The sequence below is a fragment of the Leuresthes tenuis genome, unplaced genomic scaffold, assembly GCF_036924035.1.
Source record: "Leuresthes tenuis unplaced genomic scaffold, fLeuTen1.0.hap1 SCAF_21, whole genome shotgun sequence".
NCBI lineage: Eukaryota > Metazoa > Chordata > Actinopteri > Atheriniformes > Atherinopsidae > Leuresthes > Leuresthes tenuis.
In genome coordinates this window covers 14,082,624-14,091,305 of record NW_027325375.1, presented here as the reverse complement: position 1 = coordinate 14,091,305, position 8,682 = coordinate 14,082,624, and the positions used below count along the sequence as shown (strand labels likewise).

Here is an 8,682-nt window from a genome sequence, read left to right as displayed (position 1 = left end):
TTCCTGAAACTTTAGATTTGCTCTTTCTTTTACTGCAAAGTACAACGTTGAGCAGCACTAATGAGTTGTTTCTATTTTTGGCAGGCTTTACCTTTGCGGATGAAGCCCTTTCTGTCTGTGCAAAAGAAATCTTGTTACTGTGCAGAGTGACTTCTCTGAGTAGAGTCGCCTTACTTGTTGCGACTGTGCCGATGTTCGAAGCTGGAGTGCAAAGTTGTTGCTTGAATGGTGCTCACTGGAGCGTGTGGTAGTGTAAAGTTATACCATTTAAAAGGGCTGAAGAGTGCTCAGTGCAGCGGGTGGGCGGAGGTGCAAAGTGACACTATGGCCATAAAAAGAACACCGCTACAAGTGCGCATTGTGCCAGGAAGGGCCCTCGGACGTGAACCAGTGGACAGTTATCGCTTCTCGGCCTTTTGGCTAAGATCAAGTGTAACATCTGGTCTTATCAGGTTAATGTCTGATATGTCCTCTATGCGAGGACTACATATTAAATGGATTTTTATCAATAGGAGTTGAAAAAGGAGCTTGCTCCGTTCACTCCAAGCATCGACCCGGTACTGCAGTGCCGCTGGGAACGGTGCGCTCTCCTCTGCTCTTGTGAAAAAGCAAACAGCGGTGCAGGATGGAAGTTTCAGGGAGCCTAAGATGAAACTTTCTTTTAATCTGCTGAGAAAAGAGAGTGAATGCGAAGCAGACTTTAACACGGCTCTGGGAGCGAGCCGAGTGCGGGCTAACCGGGAGAATTGCTTGAAAGAAACGCGACACCGAATGAGCAGTCAGAACAAAGCCTCAATACGGTGTTCCCGTGTTGTTTGTGGCTGCCTTGTCTTTTGCACAGAGTAAAAGACAAGGCAGCCATCAAATAGGGCCCGATTGTTCCTACTTGGTCAGCCGAGGAGCAAGGGGGGGGAGCAAGCATCTCAACCAAGCAAAGCTCACCATGGGGAAGGTGGCTATGCCAACTAGCCTGATGCCCTGCTCCCGCAGTGATGGATAATCGTACACTGGTTTCTCTTCATAATGTACAAGTCCTTCGCCTTTTACTAAAGACTTCCGTGGAGAGCAGCACTAATTAATTGTTTCTATTTTTGGCAGGCTTTACCTTTGCGGGTGAAGCCCTTTCTGTCTGTGCAAAAGAAATCTTGTTACTGTGCAGAGTGACTTCTCTGAGTAGAGTCGCCTTACTTGTTGCGACTGTGCCGATGTTGCTTGAATGGTGCTCGCTGGAGCGTGCGGTAGTGTAAAGTTATACCATTTAAAAGGGTTGAAGAGTGCTCAGTGCAGCGGGTGGGCGGAGGTGCAAAGTGACACTATGGCCATAAAACGAACACCGCTACAAGTGCGCATTGTGCCAGGAAGGGCCCTCGGACGTGAACCAGTGGACAGATATCGCTTCTCGGCCTTTTGGCTAAGATCAAGTGTAGTATCTGTACTTATCAGTTTAATATGTGATATGTCTATGCGAGGACTACATATTAAATGGATTTTTATCAATAGGAGTTGAAAAAGGAGCTTGCTCCGTTCACTCCAAGCATCGACCCGGTACTGCAGTGCCGCTGGGAACGGTGCGCTCTCCTCTGCTCTTGTGAAAAAGCAAACAGTGGTGCAGGATGGAAGTTTCTTTTAATCTGCTGAGAAAAGAGAGTGAATGCGAAGCAGACTTTAACACGGCTCTGGGAGCGAGCCGAGTGCGGGCTAACCAGGAGAATTGCTTGAAAGAAACGCGACACCGAATGAGCGGTCAGAACAAAGCCTCAATACGGTGTTCCTGTGGTGTTTTTATAAAATGCGGTGTAAAAAAAGGTGTGAATGCCCCATAGAAAACTAAAAGGTGGAGCGGAAGTGTTCGGCTGCAAGAAGGTGTGAATGTCCGACTATATTTGGTGAAAAGCAGGTGAAGCAAGGTCTGAATGCCCAACCTTACATCATCAAAAGCGAGATCAGAGGTTTTTGGCTGCAAGAAGGCCATAGTTTGCCAAAAGCGGGTAAGGTGCGAATGATCGGCTAAATATCAACAAAAGTGGGGGCGGAGGTCTTCGGATGCAAGTGGGTGTGAATATCCCACCATACAAGTATGGTGGAGAGGAAGCTGTGAATGGCCGACCATAGTTTGCAAAAAGCGGGTAAGAAAAGGTGCGAATGTCCAACCATACATGATCAAAACAGGGAGCGGAGGTGTTTGGCTGCGACAAGGTGTGAATGTCCACCCATAATTAATGAAAAGCGGGCAACAAGTAGGTTCGAATGCCCAACCATACATCATCAAAAGCAGGAGTGGATGTGTTCGGCTACAAGAAGGTTTGAATGTCCGAGCATAGTTTGTAAAAAGCGGGTAAGAAAAGGTTCGAATGCCCGAACATACACCATCAAAAGAGGGAGCGGAGGTGTTCCGCTGTAAGACGGTGTGAATGTCCGACCATAGTTGGTAAAAAGTGGGTATGAAAAGGTTCGAATGCCCAAATTCGGCTGCAAAAAACTGTGTTCGGCTGCAAAAAGGTGTGAATGTTCGACTAAATTTTGTAAAAAGCGGGTAAGACAAGGTGTGAATGCCTGACAATGTATGATCAAAAGCGGTAGCGGAGGTGTTCAGCTGCAAGAAGGTCTAAATGTCCATTTTTAATTGCTAGAAAACATGAAAGAAAATTTTCGAAAATCAATCCGCACATGATCATAAGTGGGAGAGGTGTTCAGCTGCAAGAAGGTGTGAATGTCCTACCACAATTGCTGAAAAATGTGTTAGAAACGGTAAGAATGCCGGACCATACATCATCAAAAGCTAGAGAGGTGGTGTTCGGCTGCAAGTAGGTGTGAATGTCTGACTAAAGTTCAAATATATTAACAAAAGCGGGAGGAGAGGTCTTCGGATGAGTGGTTGAGAATTTCCAACCATAATCTATAAAATGCGGTGAAAAAAAAGGTGTGATAGATACCTAAAAGGTGGAGCGGAAGTGTTCGGCTGCAAGAAGGTGTGAATGTTATATATATAGTTGGTGAAAAGCAGGAAAAGCAAGGTCTGAATGCCCAATCTTACATCATCAAAAGCGAGATCAGAGGTGTTTGGCGGCAAGAAAACGGGTAAGGTGTGAATGACCGACTAAATATCAACAAAAGTGGGGGCGGAGGTCTTCGGATGCAAGTGGGTGTGAATATCCCACCATACAAGTATGGTGGAGAGGAAGCTGTGAATGGCCGACCATAGTTTGCAAAAAGCGGGTGAGAAAAGGTGCGAATGTCCAACCATACATGATCAAAACAGGGAGCGGAGGTGTTTGGCTGCAACAAGGTGTGAATGTCCACCCATAATTAATGAAAAGCGGGCAACAAGTAGGTTCGATTGCCCAACCATACATCAACAAAAGCAGGAGTGGAGGTGTTTGGCTACAAGAAGGTTTGAATGTCCGAGCATAGTTTGTAAAAAGCGGGTAAGAAAAGGTGCGAATGCCCGACAAAGTATGATCAAAAGAGGGAGTGGAGGTTTTCGGCTACAAGAAGGTTTGAATGTACAACCATAGTTTGTAAAAAGTGGGTAATAAAAGGTGCGAATGCCCGAACATACACCATCAAAAGAGGGAGCGGAGGTGTTCCGCTGAAAGACGGTGTGAATGTCCGACCATAGTTGGTAAAAAGCGGGTAAGAAAAGGTTCGAATGCCCGAATATATACCATCAAAAGCGGAAGCGGAGGTGTTCGGCTGTAAGAAGTTGTGAACGTCCGACCAAAGTTTGTAAAAAGCAGTTAAGAAAAGGTGCGAATATCCAACCAAACATAATCAAAAGTGGGAGCAGAGCTGTTCGACTGCAAGTAGGTGTGAATGTCCACCCATAATTCCTGAAAAATGGGTAAGAAAAGGTGCGAATGCCCAACCATACATCATCAAAAGAAGAAGTGGATGTGTTCTGCTACAAGAAGGTTTGAATGTCCGACCATAGTTTGTGAAAAGTGGGTAAGAAAAAGTTTGAATGCCCGAACATACACCATCAAAAGAGGGAGCGGAGGTGTTCCGCTGTAAGACGGTGTGAATGTCCGACCATAATTGGTAAAAAGCGGGTAAGAAAAGGTTAAAATACCCGACTGTACACAATCAATAGCGGGAGCGGAGTTGTTCAGCTACAAGAAGGTGTGAAAGTCCGACCATGGTTTGTAAAACGCGGGTAAGACAAGGTGCGAATGCCCGACAATGTATGATCAAAAGAGGGAGCGGAGGTGTTCGGCTGCAAGGTCTGAATTTCCAACCATAATTTGTAAACACCGTTGAAGAAAAGCCTCGAAAGCCCGACTATACACCATCAAAAGCGGGAGCAGAGGTGTTCAGCTGCACACAATCAGGTTTTTGCAAATTATGATCTGACATTCACACATGCTTTTGATGATGTATGGTTGGGCATTCGCACCTTTTTTTACCCATTTTTCAGGAATTATGGGTGGACATTCACACCTTCTTGCAGCTGAACACCTCCTCTCCCGCATATGATCATGTGCGGTTTGATATTCGAAAATTTTCTTTCATTTTTTCTAGCAATTATTGATGGACATTCAGACCTTCTTGCAGCTGAACCCCTCTGCTGCCGCTTTTGATGGTGTATAGTCGGGCTTTCGAGCCTTTTCTTCCCCGGTTTTTACAAATTATGGTTGGAAATTCAGACCTTCTTTTAGCCGAAAACCTCCGCTCCCTCTTTTGATCATACATTGTCGGGCATTCGCACCTTTTCTTACCCGCTATTTACAAAAAATGGTCGGCCATTCACACCTTCTTGTAGCCGAACACATTCGCTCCCGCTATTGATTGTGTACAGTCGGGTATTTTAACCAACTACGGTCGGACATTCACACCTTCTTATGGCGGAACACCTCCGCTCCCTCTTTTGATGGTGTATGTTCGGGCATTCGAACCTTTTCTTACCCGCTTTTTACAAACTATGCTCGGACATTCAAACCTTCTTGTAGCCGAACACATCCAGTCCTGCTTTTGATGATGTATGGTTGGGCATTCGCACCTTTTTTTTTACCCATTTTTGAGGAATTATGGGTGGACATTCACACCTTCTTGCAGCTGAACACCTCCTCTCCCACTTATGATCATGTGCGGTTGGATATTCGAAAAAATTTTTTCATGTTTTCTAGCAATTATTGATGGACATTCAGACCTTCTTGCAGCTGAACACCTCCGCTCCCGCTTTTGATGGTGTATAGTTGGGCTTCCGAGCCTTTTCTTCCCCGGTTTTTACAAATTATGGTTGGACATTTAGACCTTCTTGCAGCCGAAAACCTTTGTTCCCTCTTTTGATCATACATTGTCGGGCATTTGCACCTTTTCTTACCCGCTTTTTACCAATTATGGTCGGATATTCACACCTTCTTACAGCGGAAAACCTCCGCTCCCTTTTTTGATCATTTATGGTCTGGCAATGCTACCTTTTCTTACCCGTTTTTGAGTAATTATGGCTGGACATTCACACCTTCTTGCAGCGAAACACCTCCGCTCCCTCTTTTGATTGTGTATGTACGGGCATTCGAACCTTTTCTTACCCGCCTTTTACAAACTATGGTCGGACATTCAAACCTTCTTGTGGCCGAACACATCCACTTCTGCTTTTGATGATGTATAGTTGGGTATTCACACCTTTTCTTACCCATTTTTCAGTAATTATTGGTGGACTTTCACACCTTCTTGTAGCCGAACAACTCCGCTTCCGCTATTGATTGTGTACAGTCGGGTTTTTTAACCTTTTCTTACCCGCTTTTTACCAACTATGGTCGGACATTCGCAGCATCTTACAGCGGAACACCTCCGCTCCCTCTTTTGATGGTGTATGTTCGGGCATTCGAACTTTTTCTTACCCACTTTTCACAAACTATGGTCGGACATTCAAACCTTGTGGCCGAACACATCCACTTCTGCTTTTGATGATGTATAGTTGGGCATTCACACCTTTTCTTACCCATTTTTCAGTAATTATTGGTGGACTTTCACACCTTCTTGTAGCCGAACAACTCCGCTTCCGCTATTGATTGTGTACAGTCGGGTTTTTTTAATCTTTTATTACCCGCTTTTTACCAACTATGGTCGGACATTCGCAGCATCTTACAGCGGAACACCTCCGCTCCCTCTTTTGATGGTGTATGTTTAGGCATCCAAACCTTTTCTTACCCATTTTTCAGTAATTATGGGTAGACATTCACACCTTCTTGCAGCCGAAAACCTCCGCTCCCGATTTTGATCATACATTGTCAGGCATTCACACCTTGTCTTACCCGCTTTTTACAAAATTTAGTCGAACATTCACACCTTTTTGCAGCCGAACACAGTTTTTTGCAGCCGAATTTGGGCATTCGAACCTTTTCATACCCACTTTTTACCAACTATGGTCGGACATTCACACCGTCTTACAGCGGAACACCTCCGCTCCCTCTTTTGATGGTGTATGTTCGGGCATTCGAACCTTTTCTTACCCGCTTTTTACAAACTATGCTCGGACATTCAAACCTTCTTGTAGCCGAACACATCCACTCCTGCTTTTGATGATGTATGGTTGGGCATTCGAACCTACTTGTTGCCCGCTTTTCATTAATTATGGGTGGACATTCACACCTTGTCGCAGCCAAACACCTCCGCTCCCTGTTTTGATCATGTATGGTTGGACATTCGCACCTTTTCTTACCCGCTTTTTGCAAACTATGGTCGGCCATTCACAGCTTCCTCTCCACCATACTTGTATGGTGGGATATTCACACCCACTTGCATCCGAAGACCTCCGCCCCCACTTTTGTTGATATTTAGCCGATCATTCGCACCTTACCCGCTTTTGGCAAACTATGGCCTTCTTGCAGCCAAAAACCTCTGATCTCGCTTTTGATGATGTAAGGTTGGGCATTCAGACCTTGCTTCACCTGCTTTTCACCAAATATAGTCGGACATTCACACCTTCTTGCAGCCGAACACTTCCGCTCCACCTTTTAGTTTTCTATGGGGCATTCACACCTTTTTTTACACCGCATTTTATAAAAACACCACAGGAACACCGTATTGAGGCTTTGTTCTGACCGCTCATTCGGTGTCGCGTTTCTTTCAAGCAATTCTCCTGGTTAGCCCGCACTCGGCTCGCTCCCAGAGCCGTGTTAAAGTCTGCTTCGCATTCACTCTCTTTTCTCAGCAGATTAAAAGAAACTTCCATCCTGCACCACTGTTTGCTTTTTCACAAGAGCAGAGGAGAGCGCACCGTTCCCAGCGGCACTGCAGTACCGGGTCGATGCTTGGAGTGAACGGAGCAAGCTCCTTTTTCAACTCCTATTGATAAAAATCCATTTAATATGTAGTCCTCGCATAGACATATCACATATTAAACTGATAAGTACAGATACTACACTTGATCTTAGCCAAAAGGCCGAGAAGCGATATCTGTCCACTGGTTCACGTCCGAGGGCCCTTCCTGGCACAATGCGCACTTGTAGCGGTGTTCGTTTTATGGCCATAGTGTCACTTTGCACCTCCGCCCACCCGCTGCACTGAGCACTCTTCAACCCTTTTAAATGGTATAACTTTACACTACCGCACGCTCCAGCGAGCACCATTCAAGCAACATCGGCACAGTCGCAACAAGTAAGGCGACTCTACTCAGAGAAGTCACTCTGCACAGTAACAAGATTTCTTTTGCACAGACAGAAAGGGCTTCACCCGCAAAGGTAAAGCCTGCCAAAAATAGAAACAATTAATTAGTGCTGCTCTCCACGGAAGTCTTTAGTAAAAGGCGAAGGACTTGTACATTATGAAGAGAAACCAGTGTACGATTATCCATCACTGCGGGAGCAGGGCATCAGGCTAGTTGGCATAGCCACCTTCCCCATGGTGAGCTTTGCTTGGTTGAGATGCTTGCTCCCCCCCCTTGCTCCTCGGCTGACCAAGTAGGAACAATCGGGCCCTATTTGATGGCTGCCTTGTCTTTTACTCTGTGCAAAAGACAAGGCAGCCACAAACAACACGGGAACACCGTATTGAGGCTTTGTTCTGACTGCTCATTCGGTGTCGCGTTTCTTTCAAGCAATTCTCCCGGTTAGCCCGCACTCGGCTCGCTCCCAGAGCCGTGTTAAAGTCTGCTTCGCATTCACTCTCTTTTCTCAGCAGATTAAAAGAAAGTTTCATCTTAGGCTCCCTGAAACTTCCATCCTGCACCGCTGTTTGCTTTTTCACAAGAGCAGAGGAGAGCGCACCGTTCCCAGCGGCACTGCAGTACCGGGTCGATGCTTGGAGTGAACGGAGCAAGCTCCTTTTTCAACTCCTATTGATAAAAATCCATTTAATATGTAGTCCTCGCATAGAGGACATATCAGACATTAACCTGATAAGACCAGATGTTACACTTGATCTTAGCCAAAAGGCCGAGAAGCGATAACTGTCCACTGGTTCACGTCCGAGGGCCCTTCCTGGCACAATGCGCACTTGTAGCGGTGTTCTTTTTATGGCCATAGTGTCACTTTGCACCTCCGCCCACCCGCTGCACTGAGCACTCTTCAGCCCTTTTAAATGGTATAACTTTACACTACCACACGCTCCAGTGAGCACCATTCAAGCAACAACTTTGCACTCCAGCTTCGAACATCGGCACAGTCGCAACAAGTAAGGCGACTCTACTCAGAGAAGTCACTCTGCACAGTAACAAGATTTCTTTTGCACAGACAGAAAGGG

The 8,682-nt window shown here is 45.8% G+C and overlaps 6 non-coding genes across 6 annotated transcripts; 3 read left to right on the top strand and 3 right to left on the bottom strand.

The window, feature by feature from the left end:
- Nucleotides 1-400: 400 nt before the first annotated feature.
- Nucleotides 401-591, top strand: LOC140280805 (U2 spliceosomal RNA). Its single transcript, XR_011909724.1, has one exon. It is a non-coding gene; the product is annotated as a U2 spliceosomal RNA (small nuclear RNA).
- A 411-nt stretch (nt 592-1,002) lies between these two features.
- On the top strand, nt 1,003-1,116 carry LOC140280772 (U5 spliceosomal RNA). The gene has a single exon (XR_011909699.1). It is a non-coding gene; the product is annotated as a U5 spliceosomal RNA (small nuclear RNA).
- Nucleotides 1,117-1,391: 275 nt separating this feature from the next.
- LOC140280813 (U2 spliceosomal RNA) lies at nt 1,392-1,579 on the top strand. The gene has a single exon (XR_011909731.1). It is a non-coding gene; the product is annotated as a U2 spliceosomal RNA (small nuclear RNA).
- A 5,629-nt stretch (nt 1,580-7,208) lies between these two features.
- Nucleotides 7,209-7,396, bottom strand: LOC140280812 (U2 spliceosomal RNA). The gene has a single exon (XR_011909730.1). It is a non-coding gene; the product is annotated as a U2 spliceosomal RNA (small nuclear RNA).
- Nucleotides 7,397-7,671: 275 nt separating this feature from the next.
- On the bottom strand, nt 7,672-7,785 carry LOC140280771 (U5 spliceosomal RNA). The gene has a single exon (XR_011909698.1). It is a non-coding gene; the product is annotated as a U5 spliceosomal RNA (small nuclear RNA).
- Nucleotides 7,786-8,196: 411 nt separating this feature from the next.
- On the bottom strand, nt 8,197-8,387 carry LOC140280804 (U2 spliceosomal RNA). Its single transcript, XR_011909723.1, has one exon. It is a non-coding gene; the product is annotated as a U2 spliceosomal RNA (small nuclear RNA).
- Nucleotides 8,388-8,682: the final 295 nt, after the last annotated feature.